At 38.8% G+C, this 23,599-nt stretch overlaps 1 protein-coding gene across 2 annotated transcripts in view; it reads left to right on the forward strand.

Annotated features, from left to right (window-relative positions):
* The first annotated feature begins 8,415 nt into the window (after positions 1–8,415).
* PLA2G4A (phospholipase A2 group IVA) overlaps positions 8,416–23,599 on the forward strand; it is a 164,460-nt gene continuing 149,276 nt past the window's right edge. Inside the window, exon 1 of one of the 2 annotated variants that reach the window (XM_077763286.1) lies at positions 8,416–8,503. The gene's annotated coding sequence lies outside the window, so the exon portion shown is untranslated. The remainder of the gene's footprint in view (positions 8,504–23,599) is intronic. The other variant, XM_077763287.1, reaches the window with a different exon arrangement.

Here is a 23,599-nt window from a genome sequence, read left to right on the forward strand (position 1 = left end):
AACATAGGAGTGCATATATCTTTTTTTGTTTATTTGTTTTAAAATTTATTTATTTTTAGAGAGAGAGAAAGCATGAGCAGAGGAGGGGCAGAGGGAGTGAGAGGATCTCAAGCAGACTCCATGCTGCCAGTGCAGAGCCTGGTGCAGGGTTTGAACTCACCTACCATGAGACCATGATCTGAGCCAAAACCAAGGGTTGGATGTTTAACCAACTAAGCCACCCAGGAGCTCCTATCTTTTTGAGTTAGTGTTTTCATATTCTTTGGGTAGATATCCAGTAGTGGAATTACTAGAGTGTAGGAATCATCAATCTTATACAAATTATCTTCTACCATATAGACAGATAGCCATCCCCGAAAGTCTTGCTACCTGCTCTTGATCTGAGGGATGGGTGTTATCAATACTCTGCAAATACACAAATCACCTGGATCCTTTCTACCCTGTCCATGTTTGTTTCCTCTCATAATTCTCTATAAGAGTTTGGGCTTTGTAACCATAACTGAAAGGGGAAATGAAAGGAAGTAAGGAGTTGAGGTTAGTAATCTTCTCCATGCTTTGTACTGGCTGCTTTAGTAGGCATAAAACTTAAATTCTTTGTCGATAGAACATGAAATCATGGTTTGGAATGGAGAAGGAAAATATATGCACAGCCAGGAGAAACCAATACACAAGGATGACACACACTCTTTCAAAATGTTTAACAATGAGTTTATTACCTATCTAGTATGAATTTCTTTAAAACAATAATTTAGCAGAAAATAAAACAAAACATGTATATAAAAACTCCAAACTTTCTCATTTCCTATTTACTTGGGAGATTTATCTTTGACTTCTCGGGCTCAATTACTGTATCTGTGAATAGGCAATGGGAAATGGCTATAAAAAGGCATACATACATAACTGGAGGTCAAAGGTTTGGTTTAAACTCTGACTTTGATGTTCTGTCTTGGGTAAATCACCCATCCTCCCAGAGTCCACGGCATCCTATAATTCCAGTGAAATGATAACAACGTGGCCTGGGGCAACACTGTGAGGACCCCAGTTCTTCCCAGAAGTCACCTGCAGATCTAATATATGACCCCCATGTACTGGGAAGACTTTCTTCCCTATGCACTCATGTCTGCTGCTCTGAGGATTTAAAAACAGAGGACACGTTTTATAATCCCAAATCTCGGTGTTTCTTGAGTTGTTTTTCACAACTTTCAGGGGGAAATACTGATTCCAATGAAGAATAAACTGACGTATTTTCAGATGTAAGTTCATGAGGTAAGTAGCAACTGGAAGATTAAATCATAGGTCTTAGTAAGACAGTATTAAATACATACTATGTGTAAAACTTTAAGTCTCTAAATTTGAACAATCTTATACAAATTATCTTTCCCTACCATGTAGTATGGTCTGGTTTATCCATAGAGTTGACTTTTGTCAAGATTTTTTAACCCTCCCTTTCCTTACTTTCCATCTTGATAGGCTTCCTCTTCTTCAGGTAGTCTTGACACAGTGAAGACTTTGGTTTCTCCCTCCCCACAGCACCATGTCTACTCCTCAGTCTATCCTAGTGTCTTCCAGATTGCTAGTGTAACAGTGTCATTCCTCTGCTGAGATCCAAAACATCGAAATCCATGTCTGACAGGAATTTGCTACCAAAATTAAAACAAAATGGTACAATTAACACTACCAATTTTGATACCTGGGACGTTTCTTATTCACTGCAGGAAAATATTATTATTATTATTTTATTTTTTTGTTTCTTATTTTTGAGAAAGAGAGAGAGAGAGAGAGAGAATGCTAGCAGGGGAGGGGCAGAGAGAGAGGGAGACACAGAATCCAAAGTAGGCTCCAGGCTCCGAGCTGTCAGCACAGAGCCTGACATGGGGCTTGAACTCACCAACCCACCAGCTGGGAGATCATGACCTAAGCTTAACTGACTGAACCACCCAAGTTCCCCTAAATTTCGATATTATTTAAGCATTTTTATTTTTATTTTATATGTTTTTTGGAGAATTTTTAAAGCCTGACCCCCAACATACATTTCTTTTTCTTAAATATAATTTATTGTCAAATTGAACACCCAGTGCTCATCCCAACAAGTGCCCTCCTCAATGCCCATCACCCACTTTCCCCTCTCCCCCACCCCCCACCAACCCTCAGTTTGTTCTCAGTATTTAAGAACAAATTGGACAGTATTTATGTCCAATATACATTTCCTCCTCATCTCCTAGAATTGCCTTTGTACTTCCTGCCAACCGTGAATTCCAACCTTTGCCTTTTCTACTTAAATTTATAACCCATCAAATTCCAATCCTGGTTTCATGGCCCCATTAGGGGATTTTCAGATTTAACTTAGTGCTCCCTTGCCTCTATTTCCGCCCTCTAGCATTTCCTGTACAAGACACTTAGAATGGTTTTCAGTCATACACATCTTTCATGTTTCATGCCATCAATACAGGATTCTGTGCTTGTACATTCTTCTCACACTCAGTTTCATGGCTTATTTTCATCTTTTAAGTCTAATTGGCATGTATCCTCAAAGAGGCCTTTCCTGGACATGTTGATTTTTTTTTTCAGTCATGATCTTATTTAGTCACTATCTTGTTTATTTTGTTCCTTGTCTCCCCATCCAGTAGGGTATAAGCTCCGTGAAAATATGAACTTTGTTAATCCAGTTTGCTCTCTCTCTAGCCCCTAATAATATGCCAGGCACATGATAAATAGGCAAGACTGCATGGGAATGGCTACATTAAGTCCTGGGTAAAGATGGATTATATTTTCAGGCCTTTTTAGGAGCCAATCTTATCACAAAACAGATAAGCTTCTTACGTTCAAGAGATGAAGTGACTTGGTCAATGAGTTTATCAGTAGTAATTTAATTTTTGCTTTCTCAAGTAAATTATAGATTTTAAAAAGGATAGATATTTAAAAATCATTGTAAATGAGTGATCAAATGAATGAACCCTATTTATTGGTGAATGGATGCTATTTATTAAATGTATATTATATCCAAAGAGAGTGCTATGTCAGGGTTGGTAGAATATTCCATAACAAATGGCCATATATAACAAACCATGCATTTATTACAAAATCAGAATGGGTGTTAAGTAAAATAGAAATATCTACAGAACCAAATGAAAGGAAAATTGTTTTTCTAGACCTGTTATTTGTAGCAAAATAGTCATACCCTTTTCTCTCTTCCTATTTTGGTGATAAATCAAAATATTATTTGATATGACAGTGCTTTAACTATATCACATGATAAGCAAGAATGGATATACAACTGGTTAGGGTATTAGTCTTTTGTTTTTAATTCAGTTTTTGAACCAGTCTGCTGCTGTTTTCAGGAAAGTAAAAATATCTCAGTAGGATATTAATTAAGAAATATTTAATTATTTTGTGTCAGCAGTGTTCTTCTCAATGGTCCTACCTATCTATCAGTAAAACAGTGGGGTCATTGTGCTAATTGGGAATAGATTTTATTATGATGAATGTTTTGCTTTTTCATAGCAGTTTTGGAATTTTGTTACAGTTATTGTGAACTATCTGAAATTTCACTCTATCCTAAAAAACAGATTTGGGATGAACTGAAATTAAAGTTTAGATTAAAAGTAATGAAATTAAATTCTAGTATATGACTATCTTTGTTAGTTGGGTGAGGACTAAGAGTTACTTGCTTTTTCTTCATTGTGTTTTCATCAGAGAACAATGACATATCAATGATATCTATATCCATATCTATGTATCTATATCTACATGAAAGATTTTCCAAAGAAAAATTCTTGGGCCTGACAACGTATTTGGACAAATAGCAAAAGTGCTTTTGAAGATGTTTAGTCACTGGTTCTATAGACATAAGTACAGGAATGCTATTACCTTCTTAGCCTTCTTATGAAAATACTACTGACGTCTCTCAGAGCTCAGTTACTTGAAGAAGTCTGGACGCTTACTTAGTAGTAATTCTTCCTATTCAGGATTACCTTTAAAGCAAAGGACATGGGTTCATATTCGCTCATGGTCATCAGCATATTTAAATCCCAAGAGTACAGGGGCGCCTGGGTGGCTTAGTTGGTTAAGCGTTGGACTTTGGCTCACATCATGATCTCACAGTTTGTGGGTTCGAGCCCTGCATGGGGCTCTGTGCTGACTGCCGACTCAGAGCCTGGAGCCTGTTTCAGATTCTGTGTCTCTCTCTCTCTCTGATCCTCCCCTGCTCATGCTCTCTCTCTCTCTCAGAAATAAATAAAACATTAAAAAAATAAATTCCAAGAGTACAAGCATTTAAAAAATTCTGTTAAATGCTGGCAAGTTGGTTTCTGATCCATGGGCTGGTGTCCATTCTGACAGAATTGCTAAAACTAGACAAGCACTTGATTTATTAAATATAGAGGGATCTTGGAGAGCAGAAAACGATTTAAATTTTTCCGTGAGTAGGTAAAAGTAAAATGTTGTTTCATGAGAGGTAAAAGTAAAATATTTTGACAACTTGGCTTTGTCAAAAGTTCCTGAATGTGGTTTATCTGTAGTCTAAGTTTTCTACTGAGTATTAAGTCATATTAATTGTTGACTGTATGACCCATTCCAATTGTACAATATAAATCTACAACTTGTGACAAAATCTGAAGGGATCCTGATTTGATTTTCATTTCCTTTTTTTTTTTTAATTTTTAATGTTTTATTTATTTCTGACACAGAGAGAGAGAGAAAGCATGAGCAGGGGAGGGGCAGAGAGAGAGGGATACACAGACTCCGAAGCAGGCTCCAGGCTCTGAGCTGGCTGTCAGCACAGAGCCACATATGGTGCTTGAACCCATGAACCGTGAGATCATGACGTGAGCTGAAGTCGGACTCTTAACCAACTGGGCCACCCAGACGCCCCTTTCATTTTCTTATCTATAAGAGAAAAATACACATTTTAAGGTATAGTAGGAGAAGTCAATAGGGACTGAAGAAAACTGTGTGTTAGGAGTCTGGCAGTAAAATGATCTAACTTGTAGGGAAGTTTTTTTCTGGGAATGAAGCCTAGGGTGATGTTAAGAGGGGTAAGGAGATGTGGGGGTGAATCCCACACAGCTGAAAAAAATGGTTGAACACTTGCTGTGAGATAGTATGATGTACTGGAAAAATTGTCCAGTTGGACAGACTTGGATTGAAATCCTGACTTTACTGCCAATTTTCCATGCTTATGTAATATTAGGATTCCAAATAAAGATGATAATGCCTAATTTTATGATTATAGTGAATGATGCTCCAAACGTAGTAATAAATACAAACTACCTAGCTCCTTATAGGCTCTACTTAAAGAGTAACAGTGATATTACTAGTGTTTTATTTGTTATAGTTCTGTTACTATATTAAAAAACATTAAGAAGGAAAACATTTAAAGAAGAGTAGTAATAATCTGCCTAACATGTTCAATTAAAAAATAATAATTAAGAGAAAATTACTGCTTCCATTTTTCAGGTCAAAATGTTGATGTAAAGTATGGCTATAGTCAATGTATATGAAAAGTACACCCCTAATTTATAATTAGCTTCATATTACCAGGAATTTTACTAGCATTGGTGGGGGGAGGGGAGAGTAGAAAAACGAAACTTACTCTTTTTTAGTAATGATGAAAATGACAGCAGCAAATAGAATGTTATCTCAGTGTCAGATTTCAGATATTTTTGAACTCAAAATCATAGACAACAAATTCAACACATATTGTTTGAGCTCCTAATGTCATGCATACTTGGGGAATGGGGGATAGGGTTGATTAGAATGAAGGCTTGTTTCCTGTCATCACAGAGCATAAAATTTTTTACTTCCATGGCCAAGCATAAAACAAATTGACTAGTGCTCACATGAATTTTATTTTTCAAGTGGAAAGATTTTTTTATACTGGAAAGGGGAGTGGGTGGAGAAGTTTTCCAGACAAAGTGGTAATTGAGTTAAGCTTTGCAGGATGAAAATAATTTCCGTGGAATTTAAGGGAAAGGTGTGCAAAGAGAATTCTTTTCCGTGTTGCGAGAAAGATGAGGGTCAATTAGCTAGATTCCAAAAAATTCACAGGTGAGAATGTCTTTGATTTTCTTTGATTTGGGAGTTTTACTAGCTTGATTGTATTAGTACTTAAAGACAGGAATGGCTCCTATGAATGATACTCTCAGACATATAAATAGTAAGAAAACCAGCTTATTATTTTACTATAAATATAGTTGCAGTATGGACCAGAATACTCAAGCATAGCAGTGGACAAGAGGGACATATTATTATGAGCAAATCGGTGAACAGTTAGAATCTTCTCTGTTTCTGTCTGCAATCTGGATTAGACTTTACTATCAATTCTCTTAGCACTCTGAGTATCAGTTAGCATACTGGCTAATTGTTTTCACTGAATGTATGCATTTTACCACAAATAGTATCTCATTCCTCAAGTCCAAGCTCATAGGAGACAAATCACTTTTGTACAATTAAAGTCCAGGAGAGGTGAAGTGGAAGTTGTAAAAAGAGAATAGAAAGCAACTTCATATAAAGGGGAAAACACCAATGATAAAAACATCAAGTTCTTTTCCATTTTTTGAGCCACGAGTTTTGACAAGTAGGTATTTCCTTGTTAATTAATTCAGCCAGGTTTAGGACTGTTCCATTTGCTGACTTATGCAGTGCTAGTTATTATTAGACCTCATGATTCTCAGTCTAAAATTTTAAGATGTTGATTAGTAACAAATGGTATGAAGCTCAATGACTAGTAATAATGCAAAAGGAGGGACTGGATTTAAAGAGGCTGCTACCACACCTTCAGTTTCAGATGGGTTTCACCTGTAGTCTTCCTAAATGACCTTCAGTGATCACAGGCCCAGGGAAGAGGGGTCTTCTAATGTAATTAGTGCTACAGCCTGAGGCAGGCTATGAATGCAGTGTCTCTCTCACCTAAGGTGGAGGTGGAGGTCCTTGGAGCTTAAATATAATTTTGGAGGGGCACCTGGGTGGCTCAGCCGGTTAAGCATCCAACTTCAGCTCAGGTCATGATCTCAAGGTTTGTGGGTTTGAGCCCCGAGTAGGCTCAGAGCCTGGAGCATGTTTCAGATTCTGTATCTCCCTCTCTCTCTGACCCTCCCCTGCTCATGCTGTCTCTCTCTCTCTCTCTCAGAAATAAATAAAACATTAAAAAAAATTTTTAAAAGAAATTATGTTCTTTCTATAAAATGTTACAAGAGAGCTAGGAGAATGTGTTCAGTATTTGATTAAAAGCAAAACTAGAAGGTCCTGCATTTGAAAACAAGATATACTACATGAATATGAGAATCTTTAAAGACACTGATCCATTCTTGTGGAATTTGGATCAATTTGAACAGTACACCTTATTACCGTGGTATGGGGTATTTGAATTCCTATTGCCAATTTGTAATTCAACGCGATTTGATTTTTCCCTCTCTATCTCAACATGTGTATTACAGCCTAAATTTACACCCAGTTATCCTAATCCTAATTTTACACTCCTAATCCTAACAGGATTCATTCTAATCCTAAATTTATACTCAGTTATCAACTCAGGTGTTTTGAGTTTGGGGAGGAAATATTTGAATAGATGATATACTTTAAAAGATATATTTAGTACATTTTATTTCGTTTTAAAACTAGGTTGACTTTTATTATATATCATATATATGAAGTTTATATTATATGTAAAGGTAATGGGATACCATGATTGTAATAAATTTACCAAATTAGAAGATTTAAAAATGTGTTAATTAATAAACCTATAATTATCTAACTCAGTGCTCTAACTCAATGATTATATCATATGATATTTTTCCATTGCATTTTTAAAAAATTAAATCCAAGCTAGTTAACATATAGTGGGTGTTAGCAAGGCAGAGATGTTGGGAAAGGAAGAGGACGGGATAAATGCAAAGGTAATTAGTTAGTCGAGACCTGAGACTTTCTTGGAATTGAAAGAAGTCCATTTCTTCTTTCAGGAACAGATGTGTTCCTGAAATTAACTAAAGTGGTTTTCTATTATTCATCTTCAAAACGTCCACATTTTATATTTTGGATTTGTTACGAACTTTGCCTTTTTAAAGAATGCAAAAACGCTCTAGGTTATTCATCTTTTAAATTTTGTTCTTACTTGTTTGGTGGGGCGGGGAAGAGGAAGCAGTAACTTCTTAAGGACAAGACGTGCTTCCAGACACATACACACAGACACACACAGGAGCATCCATAGGGTTTCGGATCAGTTCGCTTACATATTATTTAAGCGTGTTTTGGAACTTCAGGCTCCTGGTTCTGAGAAGTTAACATTTACGTTTAAGATATCCGCGTCTTCGAGAACACAGCTTTCCCTCGCTTCCTCTTTCATTCCACCTTAAAACAGCTGTAAAGACTGAAGGAAACCAGCCCACATTTTAGCCCCGCCTACCAAGGATTGGACTTGAACTTCGCTCAAGTCTGGGCTGAAGAAGGATCCTGACAGAAAGCTAGAGGCATAAAGGAGCCTGAAGAATCTCTTGTAACTCTGGGAACAGTAAGCAATATATTTCCTCTTGCCCCGCTCACTTCTCTCCCCTACCCTCCTTAGCTTTTAGTTTGTGTCTTACTTGGAAGGGAGAAAGGACGGACAGAAACCTGCCGTCCGCTGCTTCACGAAGTCTGCGTCTCCTCTGCCTTTTAGAAAAGAGACACAGATCAGGGAACTTAATTTCTTTCCCACTAATGCTAGCTTGCTTTCCGGGGTCTCAAGGCATGGGCGAACGGGACGACAAGGTGTTTCCCTTCCTTAGAACCCCCAAAGAAAGCGAACGTTCTGCGGGGGAGTGAGGTGGCTCTAGTTACAGCTCCACGTGATGCCTCCCCGAGGTTACCCATCCCGGACTAGAGCGGCGTGCTGTTTGACAGCCCTAATGCTCCTTAGCGATCGAGTTTGTGGGCTCAGTTACGTTTTAATTCAAAAAATAGTCATTTCGATTACTTAAGCAAAGCGTTTCTGGGTTTTTCATATGCCGCAGTGTTAAGCGAAAAGAAAGACAAAGGAGTTGTAAAACCACTGGTATTCTGATTTGCCCTTCCCTAAGTTATTTGACGCGCCAGGAGAACAGAGCTGGATACTGTAAAGGTTTGGAGAAGATAATAAAGTTAAGCTTTGAGTGCGGATACTATTTTGGTAATTTCGTTTTAGAAAAGGCAGCTAAAAAAAAGGCATTTGGCTTTGAAATAAGAATGGCTGACCCTATCTAAATCTCCTAGAATTTATAATCATTGGAGTGTTAAAAATAATGATTTACGTCTCAAAAACTAAAACAAGAAACGTTGGTCACACTGTTTGATGATGTAAGCATTTATTCAGCTAAGGCGGATGGAGAATAGATACTAGAGGCACCTCATTTGGATGGGTGTCAATTCTTGGTTAGGATATTTGCATATACAACCCTTTGAGTTCAAGGAGGATTTGTGTTTTATTTCCATTTGTTTCAGAAATTTGGAATTGAAGCTGAAGAGATATTTGCAGGGAATCATAGTGAAACAACCCTGTTAAGAATTTGAAATTTTTATTCCAGAGGCTCTAGATCCTGCCAGTCAAGTTTGATGTTGGGATAAGAAACAAGTATTTGCTTCTTTCACTGAGCCGAGGAAGAGTTAAATTTTAAATTAAGCAATAATTGTGAAATGCACAGAGAAGTGTACATTCTGCATTTGCTCAAAGCGGCTTTGCAGACTTCCTGAAAGGGAAGCACATTTTCTGAAACAAGAAGCTAAGAAAGTTATTTAATAATTTTCCTCTTCCTACTTAAACACCAAGGCAAAATACCCCAATAGTGACTTAACAATCTTTTTAAGACCGTGAGTCACTTTTGAAGTATTTTACCTTGGTGTTTAAGTAGGAAACGGAAAATTATTAAATAGATTTCCTAGTACCTGATAAAAAGTTCATCCCATAGAGATAATTTGGCCTGTGTTCTTAACCCATCAGTGTCTTTCCTGGTGTCACTACTTAGAAAGCAAAATCAGAAAACCATGTCATTTGTATATTAAAACATATGTTCCAGGAATAAAAAAGAGGAAGACAGAGTTAGCTGTGTTTCCTTTTCCTCTCAAAAGCCTTTTATTTACCTTCAGTGTTTCCCCTTCCTCTTGCTTGCAGGCTTCATAGCTCTAGTTTTTCTCAACTTTGTTTTTTTCTTAATTTTTTAAATGTTTTTTCTTTTATTTCTGAGAGAGAGAGAGAGAGAGCGAGCGTGCGAGAGCGAGAGAGAGCATGAACAGGGGAGGGTCAGAAAGAGAGGGAGCTATTGAATCTGAAACAGGCTCCAGGCTCTGAGCTAGCTGTCAGCACAGAGCCCGACGTGGGGCTCAAACCCATGAACCATGAGATCATGACGTGAGCCGAAGTCAGATGATTAACTGACTGAGCCACGCAGGCACCCCTTAACTTTGTTTTTTCAGATCACAGACCCTTTCACAAATCTTGTGAAAGCTATAGACCCTTCCCCCAGAATAATTCACATATGCTCCTCCAACATGTACAAATTGGGAAACACCATTCGGAAGATCACAAACGCACCGAAACAATTCCTGTCACATACACATGTAGTATTTCTTACAACCTTGGAGTTTTCTGCTAATATCAAATACTTAGCAAATCATTTCACTCATAAGAACTGTTAAACAGTGAATACTGCAGTGCCCTTACTGTCATTCATTCATTCATTAGTGTTCTGGAACTCTAAGCAGTGTGGTGTAATGGAAAAAACTACTCGTCTGAAAACCAAATGACTTAGATTCTATACTCAACCCCAATAATAATTAACTGTACATTAAGCTTTTCATATTTTCTGTAACCTCTGCTATTTTTAATTGTTGAATGTAGTAAGTAAAACAAACAGGAAAATAAGATACAAGTTATATTTTATTGGATTATAGGATGTCTGTATTTGCTGCTTCTATTCCAAAATTCCTCAAGATATTTCCCAGCATGATTGTTTTATAATATTTTTATTTATTACCGAGATAATTCATACTCACTGTTTAAATTTCATTAAATATAAAAAAATTGCAAAGGAGGAAAGGAAAAAATTACCTATAATCCCCTCAAGGGTTATTTAAAAATTTTTTTTAAATGTTTATTTTTGAGAGAGAGAAACACAAACACAGAATGAGCAGGGGAAGGGCAGAGAGAGAGGGAGACACAGAATCTGAAGCAGGCTCTGGGCTCTGAGCTGTCAGCACAGAGCCCAACATGGGGCTTGAACTCACTTACAGGAGATCATGACTTGAGCCAAAGTCAGACTCTCAACCAACTGAGCCACCCAGATGCCTCTCTTCGAGCACTATTTTTAAAATGGCATTCATTCATTTACTCAGTCAACAAATATATTTAACTATTGTGCATCAGAACAGAGACAAAGAGACAACAATTCATATATATACCTCTGATTATACTTCTAGACATTTTTCTATACATACACTCAAATGTACATTTTACAAAATTGTGATTACGGTTGCTAAAAGGTAAGCTGAGGTATAACAAAAATTTTAAGAGTTTATCTAAGCAAGAGTCAAGTGGAATGGGACAGCACCAAACAGCAGGCTCTTCGAGGAGGGACTTTTATGAAGAAAGAGTGGAATCAATGTAATGAAATTATTGATTGGCTGTGGTTTAAAGCCTCGTTGGCTGTTTGTGATTGGTTGCCCTTAGGTTTCAATATGTAGGGTTAGTTTTCAGACTGGTTTGGATTTGGGTTTGCTTATGTAGGCCACCAAAGCATTAGTGTCACCTCATCTAATGGCCTCCTATTTCACTCATTTAACACACTATTCTTGCTATTTTATAACATGCTTACCTCTCAGGCATGAAATTGTCTGTTAAAACATGATTTTTTATTCTCGTGTATAAGCTTGTATTCATTCACATCTGAAACAAATATTATTGAGTCCCTACTGTGTGCCAGGTACTGGGCAAGTAATAGCTATCTACCCGTGAACAAGAGTGCTTCTCACCAGGATGTAACATTTAGTCTGTGGAGATGTTATATTGGCTGATCATTGATTGTTGGATATTCAGGTGGATTCATTTTCTACTATTATAAATTATGTTTCAGCAAAGACCCTGTACATAAATGTTTGTACACATCTTTGTACTTCCTTTGGATAGATTCTTAAGCATGTACACCCAGGTTTTAACAAAAGTTCCATCACTTACAAGTTGTGAGATCATAAGCCAGTTGCTTTATCAAAGCGCTCTTTTCTCCACTATAAAATAGAGTAATAGTAATAATTGAGTGTTTGAAAGATTCTCAAAAACATTCCAAAAAATTTCATGGAATGTTAGCAATTATCGTTGCCGTTTGGCTTGAGAAAAATTCTATCAACTTAGAAGCAGTATGCGAGAGTAGAACTTCCCTCTGCTAACACCGTGCCATCACTTCTATGGGACAAACAGCAATAAATCCAAAAATTTAGTTGTTATATGAAAAATGGTATCTTTGTTTAAATTTACATTTTTTTTCAGAAATAAGCTTGGGCAGTTTTATAGTGGCCACTCATGTGTCTTTGTTTATGGGTTGCCTCTTTCCGTGGGATTTTTAAATCTTTTATTTTTCAGTTTTAATTTCTAATATGGTAAATATCAATAGAAATAACTCAAATAATGAAAGACCTTCTTAAAGGTCCTCAATAATTTTGAAGCGTTAGGGGTCTTAATATCAAAAGTAAACACTAAACTGGAAATACAAATTCTAGAACTATTGCTTTTTGCAGTTTTGGAAAATTGTTCTTATTGTTGCCTGAAACCTGTTCTTTAAAAATGGGTGAGATGCATAGAAAAATGAAAGAAGGTCATTTTTATTCTCAGAGCCTGTCGTAGTCTACAGAATCAGAGAAGTTGAGGAGGGTTCAGAGAAGTGGGCCAGAACCCTTGTAGAATGTCCCACAGCTCCAGGAATATCAAGCCTTGTTAATGTAGGGAAGATGAAGACTAAGGGGTACATGATTCTTTATAAAGGTCTTGTAGGAATAATAGCATCCATATGTGTCAAGAACCTATTTATTTATTTTAATTTTTTTGAATGTTTATTTTTGAGAGAGAGAGAGAGAGAGAGGCAGAATCCAAAGCAAGCTCCAGGCTCTGAGCTGTCAGCACAGGGCCTGACACGGGGCTTGAACCCACAAACCTGACAAACCGTGAGATCCTGACCTGAGCCAAAGTCGGCCGCTTAACCGACTGAGCCACCCAGACACCCCGAGAACCAGCTGAGAGAAAATGAATTTATTAGCATCTCTTCATCTCCTACGCATTGATGATTAGGGCAATGACAGTTGGGGGAATCCAAAGGTTAGTTGGTCTGCAGTCCTTTCCAAAGAAGACAGTAACTAGAGCAGACATTGTTCTCATCCTTTGATACTTTCACCTGTCTGAGAAAAAAGAGATGCACCAAAATTTTGCTACTCTTGCTTTGTGAGTCTCGGTGTTTTTGATCCTTTCTGATTCTTAGTCCACCTTTACAACCTTCTTTGAAAGTGCAATTTATCTCCACTTTGTACAAATACCATTTTTAATTTATTGAAACTAAAGGGTGACCCATTTGTAGACTTTTTACATGTATTTGGTTCAATATTATGCAAGTATTGAGAAAAGAAATTTAAAGCAATTAGGTAAGAATTTACAGAAAAGCAGTTTGGGGAAAAGGGCCTAAAGATGCATAGAGTTATAAGGACATGCTGTACAGACACCTGCATCTGTAATTAAGGTTTATTTTTTTATGACTTTATTTTATTTATTGATTTAGAGAGGGTGTATAAGCGAGGGAGAGGGAGAGAGAGAGAATCCCAAGTAGGCTCCATAGTTCAGAGCCAATGTGGGGCTTGAACTCTCGAACTGTGAGATCATGACCCGAGCTGAAACCGGAGTCGGACACTTAATCAACTGAGCCACCCAGGTGCCCATGTAATTAAGATTTCTAAATGTTCATCAGTCCCTTGTTATATAGATCACAAACCTCAAACAGGTATTGTATTCCTTTCCATTCAACTGTCATGAAGAAAAGGCAGATGAATTCAAAGTTGATGGAGGTCACAAATTTAGATGTTAAAAAGAGAAAACTCTAGAGTGTGTCTGTATTTCATGACACAGTCTTCTAAATCCCTGCTTTCACTATGTAATGAGAATTCATGGTCAGATAAGAACTTCAAAGTACTGTTAGACCCTTCATCCTTAGAAGAAGATGGTAGTAACATATTTTAGGAAGATTCCANCCAGAGTCGGACACTTAATCAACTGAGCCACCCAGGTGCCCATGTAATTAAGATTTCTAAATGTTCATCAGTCCCTTGTTATATAGATCACAAACCTCAAACAGGTATTGTATTCCTTTCCATTCAACTGTCATGAAGAAAAGGCAGATGAATTCAAAGTTGATGGAGGTCACAAATTTAGATGTTAAAAAGAGAAAACTCTAGAGTGTGTCTGTATTTCATGACACAGTCTTCTAAATCCCTGCTTTCACTATGTAATGAGAATTCATGGTCAGATAAGAACTTCAAAGTACTGTTAGACCCTTCATCCTTAGAAGAAGATGGTAGTAACATATTTTAGGAAGATTCCACATAGCAAAAATTCTCATTTAAAGAGATTTCTTGGTTAGTTAAAAATGTAATTGCAAACTATTAAGATGGTTGCTTATAGTTCACCACCTGGTACTTACTTTTTGAGGTGGTGTCCACCAAGGATTTATGTTTACAATTCATGAAAGCTCATAATACTTACGTGGGATTTTTTCCTTGCCCTTATCACTAATTATGTCCCTGCTATCAATGAAAAGTAATAAAAGAATCAACTTTGTGAGACTTTTTCAGTGTTTGCAGAAATTCTTCGTGTTGACATTATTTACTTATTTAATTTTAATGTTTATATATTTTGAGTGAGTGCGTGAGAGCAGGGGGAGGGGCAGAGAGAGAGAGACAGATTGAATCTGAAGCAGGCTCCATGCTATCAGTGAAGAGCCCAATGCAGGGCTCAGTCTCGCAAATGAGATCATGACCTGACCCAAAAATCAAGAGTCAGATACTTAACTGACCGAGGCACCCAGGTGCCTCTAAATTATGTTTTAGATGGACAAATTGGTTTAGTTGATTAATAGCTTCTGAACAATTGTCTGAATGAAAAGAACTCTCTTAAATAAGTTACAATTTTCTGTGAGGAAAATACTATTTTATTAATATAATATATAGCACTCCTAGAAAGAAGTAGGAGAAATATATCATTTTAATACTTAGAAAAAGAACAGATATTAAAGGAAACAATTGAGAAAAATCTGTGCTCTCTCTCTCTCTCACTTAAGAATTTTACATGTTGAGGGGCACCTGAGTGGCTCAGTAGGCTAAGCATCCGACTCTTGGTTTCAGCTCAGGTCATGATCTCACAGTTTGTGAGTTCAAGCCCCACATGGGGCTCTGTGCTCACGGCTCAGAGCCTGCAGCCTTCTTTGGCTTTGTGTCTCCCTCTCTCTCTGCTCCTCTCGTGCTCTGTCTCTCTGTCTTTCAAGAATAAATATTTTAAAAAGTAATTTTACTTGTTGGGTTAAAAAGAAGAATCCAGATGCTAGTATCAACCAGGAATTGGTGATCACTTGGCCTATATGCATTTAGTCCTTCACCAATTCAGGAAGTTTTAATTCAGACTGACTACATGGTAGGCACTATGATCCCTGTAGGGCAGACCTGGGTGAATAAAGCAGGTGTGGTTAATTCCCTTTTGGAGGAGAGAGGCAATAATTAAGTAGATAATAAACAGATGATGAAGGAAGCAACTTGATTCCAACAGTTGAGAATGATCTGGGGAGGAGAAGGACGGAAAGGTTTCACTGAGGTGAAGCATAAGCGTAAGCATGGCTGTGAGGGCTGAGAAGCCAAGCGTAGGAGGTGAATGGAGAGAGGAGGGTGTGACTCACGCTGGAGGCTCTACGCAGAACACTGGTACCTGAGCCTGCGAAGAAACAACCAACAAGCTGGATGGAAAACCAGGGACTGAGGTGGCGTCGTGGGTGCAAAGGAAGAAAAGTGACTTCATTTGAAAACTTGGTCATTAGTGAACTTAAGCACAGTTTCGGTGGAGTGGCGGGGACAGAGTGGGAAGGAAGTGCACATGAGGTGGCCCGTGGATGGGAGGTGGAGACTCTGGGGACACGGATGCACTGAGCAACTGGCCCTCTGGAGAAAGCTGTCGGTAAATGCAGTGGAAACATGGAAACGTGGAGGGAGGAGGAATATGAACCAGAGGGACGGACTTCTACAGGCTTGCTCCTCAGGTCATCCAGGAGAAAGTCATTTTGATGGTTCAGAAAAGAAAGGTATGCCTATGAGTACTTACGGACGAGAGAGGGCTTTTATGTCCCAAGAGCCACTTGTGGGGTCAGGTCTCTAACAAGAGGAGTTCTGCTTCTTCTGTGAAGGAGAACAGAAGAAGTCAAGTGCAAGCATGGGGAGTTTGCTGATTTGGTGGTGGGAAGATAAGAAACTTCCCTCTGGTTCTGTTTTCTCAGTTGAAGGGAGATGAGGTCATGGCTCAGAGAGGGGGTGGGGGATGGAGAGAGACAAGTCAGAAGAAAGCCATTTTCTAGAATGCGGATGCAAATTCACAAAGAAACTTAGAAAGATGCTGTGTAGTGTCCAGGGCCTCTTTGAATGTCGAGAATGTGAACCGAAAATAAAACCAGTCTGCCAGGTTATGTGGTTTTTTTTCTCCAGCTAAATGCTAGGAGCAAACCCAGAGAAGTTAGAATAGCTGAATTCTTCTAGAGTGGGAGTTTTGAAAGCAAGCAAGCAAGAAAATCTGGAAGTCCTTAAGATGAACAAGCAGTACCCTGAGCAAAAACACAAAACAAAAGCGAAACACCTCAAACAATGCATAGAAATTCATGAGCTTACAGAATACAGATCCTTTATCTAAGTTACAAGTTGGCTTGATTTCCTGCATTTGATAGGAAGGGACTGAATCTTTGTTGCTTTCACTCTTGTTGGATTCTTACCTTTCCAGTTGCCTGGACTGGATATACACTTTGAGATGTACACAAGTCTCAATGCCTTTACCTGCTCCACGAGCCACCATGCTGGGCTTTCTCCTCTTGTTCTAGTTTCTAGAACTGTTGTTTTCATTTTAAATTCTGATTGTCGAACAGTTGCGGCGCCTGCCTTTATTGGGTGCCTAGTTAAGTTCTTGTGTCTGCCTTATATCACACCCCTCGGCTTTCCTCAGCTTTTGCTTACCTCTCTAGGCTCCTGGAAGCCATCAGTGCTCCCTCAAGATAGGTTAGTGCTTTATAGAATTTGAACCATTACAGCCCGACAGTATAAAGCTGGCTAAAACAGGTAATAGCAGAATCGACCATCATAAAAAGTGTTTCTTTTCCAGTGTTGCTATTAGGATGTTCTTCTTTCATCAAACTGACATACATACATCCTTCATTTTGCAACTAAAAGTCATTTCCTATTCTTTTTCAATCCTTAGAGCTTTGCAGAACAGCTGGTTACTATCATCAACATGTTTTTTTTCAGGAATGAAAATCATATTATTGAAATATTGACTCATATTTCTTCAAAGTTTAGAAGAAACTCTTGTGTTTTTTTTTCAAAATTAATTAGACTTTTTTTTTTTTTTGGTAAATTCTCATAATATTAAAGTGCTTTAGTTTTACACTAAGGATGGCTGGGCACTTCCCTGAATGGAAGCGATGAATCTGTGTGGGTTAAGCCCAGCAGCATGTGGAGGAGGGGAAGCTCTTTGCCGTCAAATGTGCTTAAGTTTGCATCTGGCTTGGACCTTTCCTAGATGCACTGCCTGCCACTCGAGATTCTTCTCAGGCCTCCTTTCTTCCTACCTCAGTGGGACATGCCATGAATTGGAAAGTCTTCTGTACTTTATGCCTGGGTTCTAGCCATATTTGTTAGGCTGTGGTTTAGATGTAGTTATCTAACTTCTTCCTGTCCGAAAATGAAGGGGATCATCTGCAAACTGAAGGGGAGAGTGTAGCACTGTTTTTGTTAATTTCATATTTTTTACAGGCTCACTGGGAGGGACATTTACATCACCAGCAGAGAAGCTCAATAGACCTATTCTTATGGATTCTACTAACGTCCTTTGTACTGTTCTCTAGCTTGTGGATCAAAGGTTGAGAACATGTAAATGTCCTATTTTGAAGCAAACGGCGGTGTTTCTGGTTTATTCCAACCTGTGTTTTCTACATGCAACATGTAAACTTTCAGGTTGGGCTTGCACGTTCATTACGGTGCTAGCAGAGGTGGATAATACAAAAAAGAACTTAGCGTTTATAAATTGTTTTACCCTTTATGGTGCTATGAGCTCTTCTGTCTTCAAAAATTTTACATTGAACTTTAGAACTCTCTGGGTACACTCCACAGGAGAGGAAGAAAGCGTACTGCAAGTCTCTGAAGCATACATACATAAACATTACATAAGGGGTCTACTAGACCGCATAGACTCCATGCATTTTGAGAAAATCAGTTTTCTTTGTAATCCAGTGTTTTTATTTCATGAACTTTGTAATGTCATGCTGCACTCAGGGGTCAGCTTTCCCAGATAGCCAGAGTGGGTGGTCCATGATGCAAAAAAGATCAAGAACTCCTGAGGGTATTCGCTTCCAATGCACATTTACACAGCTCTTCATCCTTCAAAAGACTGGGTTTCCTGTTTATTTTAAAAGTGAATTGCCATTCACAGTATCTAGAAGCACATTTCTAAAGCTTCTTACAACCTGAGAAAAGAACAGTGAATTTGAATTCCTATTGCATGTGACACAATCCAGGACCAGTGGAATGCTCATCTCCAGTCTCGTGGTTTGACTTCCTGGCAGGACCTGGGATGGGTGGGTGTATAGCACCCCTTATCTTCCACAGTCCTGCTATATTTATTTGTCAACCTTTTCCATTTCAAGATCACAGTCAACATCCACATTTTAACTACCTCACGAGCTGCCTGAAATAGTTATTGTGTTAGCGGAAGGGTAAAACAAACCCAAAATGTTGATAATTTCATTCAGTAATAAAATGGTTCTCATGAAACATTTAAGCCAGTATGACGATTTTCCTGGGGGTTTTCCCTAGACTGTTTACTTAGAAAAAAAAGAGATGGCTTTCCCTCCTGTGGCAATCTGGAGTACGTCATGAAAAAAAGGGCAGCAATTAAGGAGGGAGTGGAACCCTCAACAAAACATAAGTACTCCCTGGGGGAGCATTTTTGCAAACCGCCTGGTCTGGAGAGAGAAGGCTGTGGAAGTAAACGTGCTTCTCAAAACATTCTCTTTTTGCTGGCATTTTGTGTCACATCGTTCGGTATATCTAAGAAGTGGGAACGCCAAGGGCATTATTGTAGCTATGTCTTTTAATAAAAGAACGTTATTCTAGATCTTCTGAAAATGAACATAATATAGTTAACTCTTGTCAATGTGGTATTATTCCACACTTGCCTATGTGGGAAGAGGAGTTTTCTTTAAAACAGTCCATCTCGTATTCGCAAATAAACCTCTTATAACTATAATTCAGATTTGGAAAAGTGTAAGAGATGAAAGTGACTCTTTTAAAACTTTATTCGACCAACCATAGAGATTCAGGTTTTCATTTCCCTCAAGTTCATATCTCGAGTCTACTTTGTGCCACCAAACAATAACTAGGCAACTTCAGATTTTGGTCAAGCTAAAAGTTACATATATACCCTTTTTACTTTGGATACATTTCCTTTTTACTTTGGATACATTTCCTTTTTAGCCTAAGTATGTGAAGGACAGGGAAGAGGAGGGGATGTGATAGGGTAGAGAGAAAGAGCACCTGGTTGAGAGTGAAGGGCTTGTTCAGCTGTTCGTCCTACTGGGTGAACTTGGCTAGTGTAGGGGAGGCAAAATTTCTTTCTACCCTCCAAGATTCTTCCAGCTGGTCTTAGAATTAAATTATTACAAGACAGATTAACAAGAGAAAAAAACCCCAAAGTTTAATTATGTGTGCATAGAAGCAAGTCCTAAAGAAATGACCAAGGTAGGCAGTTTTTATACTTTTTAGGCAGAGACAATAAATCTGGCAGAGACAGGATGAAGAAAACTTATGTTTAGGTGCTTTAATTGGTAAGGAATCCTAAACTAATTTGGGCTGGAGTACTAGATTAGCAAAAGTAACAAAGATTGTTCAGATAGCCTTTTCATCTCAGAATTTCCTATCTTTGGTGATAGGGCTGTCTCTTTAGCTTTTGGTCCAGGGAGGGTACCTTTCACACAGGAGATTTATTTCCTGCTTTCTGGAGACAAAGGTGGGCGTGAGAGGGTGGGATGTGGAGGTCAGAATGTTCTTTGTGCATTGGCTGTTTCTTAAGTAACTTTTATTTAAAATAATCAACATGCATGGGGCGCGTGGGTGACTCCGTTGTTTAAGCGTTCAACTTTGGCTCGGTCATGATCCTGCAGTTCATGAGTTCCAGCCCCGCGTCGGGCTCTGTGCTGACAGCTCAGAGCCTGGAGCCTGCTTCGGATTCTGTGTCTCCCTCTCTTTGCCCTTCCCCCATTTGCATTCTATCACTTTCACAAAAATAAACAAACATTTAAAACATTTTAAAAAATGAAAACAACAAAAACTTAAAAATTAATGAATTAATTGACATAGCAAAGTGGCACGTTTTGGAGCAGTCGGCCCTTCGCCCCTGCACTAGGTTTGTTTACATCTTTAGGCCTCAGCTTATGCATTTGTACAAAGAAGTTCTGCCAGGGTGGTGGTTGTGCATATTTCTTCCAATTTCAAAATGTTGTGCCCTTAACATATAATGAGAATGGTGGCTTGGTTTGGGCCACCTCAAGATGAAACCATGGAAAATAACAGCAAACCAGATAGTCTAGGAAAGAAAAGTTGAAAACTGACTTCAGGGTGACGCAACATTCTTGCTTTGTTTGCAATGCAGCGTGCGAAACTGGGCCAGCCAGTTTCCTTAGCCCTTGCAATAGACAAGTTCATCGGGATTAGTACTTCCCAGGTGTGAAGTGTGGAATAAACTGTTATGTATTGTTTCATTTATAGAGCATGTGTGGATGCGCATGTGCCCCTGTGGTGCATGCATGCTCTTTAAATAACCAGATGAGGAAGGCTGGCCCATTTAAAAAGGTATCGTGGCCTCTCCTCTTTATCACATCCACAGTTCTCCTTTAGATGCATTTTCTGACACATCTGGACCTCTCTGGCTGACCATGCCCCTTCCTCCTCACACACCATATTTCTCCCTTAACAACTGTAGGCTTCTTTATTTAGCCACTATGTTTGCATTATTGGTGTGTTTTAGACTAAATTGTGCCCACCGTCCATTCATGTGATGAAGCTCTAACTTCCACATCTCAGAATGTATTCTTACGAGAAGAAGAAATTTTGACACATGTAGAGCACAAGAGGCATGCGGGCACAGAGGAAAGACCATGTGAGGACACAGGGAGAAGGTGGCCATCTGTAAACCAATGGGAGAGGCCTCAGAAGAAACACAAACCTGCCGACAGGTCGATCTTCGACTTCCTGCCTCTAGAACTGTGAGAAAATAAGTTTCTATTTGGTTAAGCCACCTAGTTTGTGGCATTTTATTAGAGTAGCCCTAGCAAACTGATACAAAGTGCTTCTTCTATCATGCCATCTGTCTGCTAAGATTCTCTCACACGCGGTTCCTTGTTGTGTGATGTCTTGGATTTCTGCCTGTCCTTTAGGGTCTTTTAGGGAGTGGCAGAATGGTATAGAAAGTTAGAATTTGATATGAGGCAGAGGGTCAGGATTCTAGGGCCATATGACCTGGGGAGAGTTTCTTAGTCTTCCTGGAAGACAGAATTCTCTTGTTGAGCAGGGTTGGGGGGACTGTCTGCATCAGTCTGAGTTGCCAATTAGGCAGATCACTTAACCTTTCTTAAGGTCTTTTCGGTTTTTTTGTTTTGTTTTGTTTTTGTTTTTATCTCCAAAATGGCGATAATAATCCCTCTCTTGTTACGAAGATGAAATGAAGTGGTGTATATAAATCACTTTGCACCATACATGGCACCTAGGAAATGTTTAATAAATGTGAACTTTTAAAATTAAGTTAGCATCTCTGAGATGCCTTCCCGTTTGTCATTCTAGAGTCTATGAATAAGCTTTGCTTCCCCTTGCTTATTTCTCAACACGAGCCCTCATCTATGGTTTTCCCCAGCACCCCATACAAATTCCCACATTTGTTCATTTATCTTTTCAGTTAATAGTAGTTGAAGGATCATTTGGGCCTCAACAGGATTGCAGGGGAAGGAGATAGAACTTCTCTCATGTTGCTCACAGTGAGGGGAGGCATACGCTATATGTAATGGTAATGTAGTGTGTAACGGTGTGGTAAGAGATGTCAGGAAGAAATGCAAGGGTCCTAATCTAGTAGGATAAAGAGATAGTAAAGATGGTAGATAAAGAGATGGTTTACTTCAGAGAGTAAGTTTACACAGAACCTTGAAGGGCAGGCAGAGACTGTCCTGTAGAGAAGGTGTGACGGCAAGGGTGCAGTCCCAGGCAAGCCTATGATGGGAGAGAACATCTCCACTGTGGCTGGGGCTCACTGTTTAGGTCCTTTTCCCAGAGAAAGTGTTTCCATCTCCCCTTTGTCTACATCTAAGCTTGTTCAGGATTTTGAATACCAGCCGATTCACCTTCTCCATCAAGCCTTTTCTATTTGAAACCACCCTGACACTTTTTCTTCTCTGAAACTCTAGTAGGAATTCCATATATACTTATTTGTTTAAACAATAAACCTTCAATAATAGAGATTTGAGAGATAAAGAAGCAGTACCAGAGACCTGGGAATAAAACGAGAGAAGAAAAAGTCAGTTCAAAAGGAATAGCATGGACATTAGCAACAGAGGCTGGGTGTTTATCTGTGGGATATGGGACACAAATTCTAATTCTGTTCCTGGCTTAGGAAACAGACCAAGGTAATTAATCTGTACCTTTGTATCTGGTGGCATGCTTTTAGATTTCCTTGAGAACAGGGAAATTCTCTTAACAGGTTTTCTGTGCTAAACTGAGAATATTGCCTGAGAGACATTTCTATCTAATAAAAAGCCACCCATTTACTTATCTTACTTCCTGCTGTTTCTTTATTTCTCTATGCCTGTTGATGATAGCGAGCTCTTCGCTTAGCCTGGGTTTTAAAAAAGCTGTGTCAAAATAATCTGGGATTTCAAACTTTAGTCATGCCGTTGTAACTGTGTATCAAGGATGGTGATTATGGGAACAATGGTGCCCTGCCCTTTTTGCTTTTGGAACCCCTTTCTGGATCCAGTATAATGGGGAAAGCTTTGAAGCAGACAAGTTAGTGGCTTATGTGTGTGTGTGTGTATATATATATATATGTATTTTTTAAAATAGTTGATTGTCAAGGTGGTTTCCATATAACACCCAGTGCTCATCCCCACAAGTGCCCTCCTCCATGCCCATCATCCCTCTTCCTGTCCCCCCACCCCCATCTGCCCTCAGTTTGTTCTGACATTCAAGAGACTCTCATGGTTTGCCTCCCTCCCTCTCCCCCACTATTTTCCCCTTCTTCTCCCCCATGGTCCTTCGTTAAGTTCCTCCTAATCCTCCTATA

The sequence above is a fragment of the Crocuta crocuta genome, unplaced genomic scaffold (genome assembly GCF_008692635.1).
Source record: "Crocuta crocuta isolate KB4526 unplaced genomic scaffold, BGI_CrCroc_1.0 scaffold3, whole genome shotgun sequence".
NCBI lineage: Eukaryota > Metazoa > Chordata > Mammalia > Carnivora > Hyaenidae > Crocuta > Crocuta crocuta.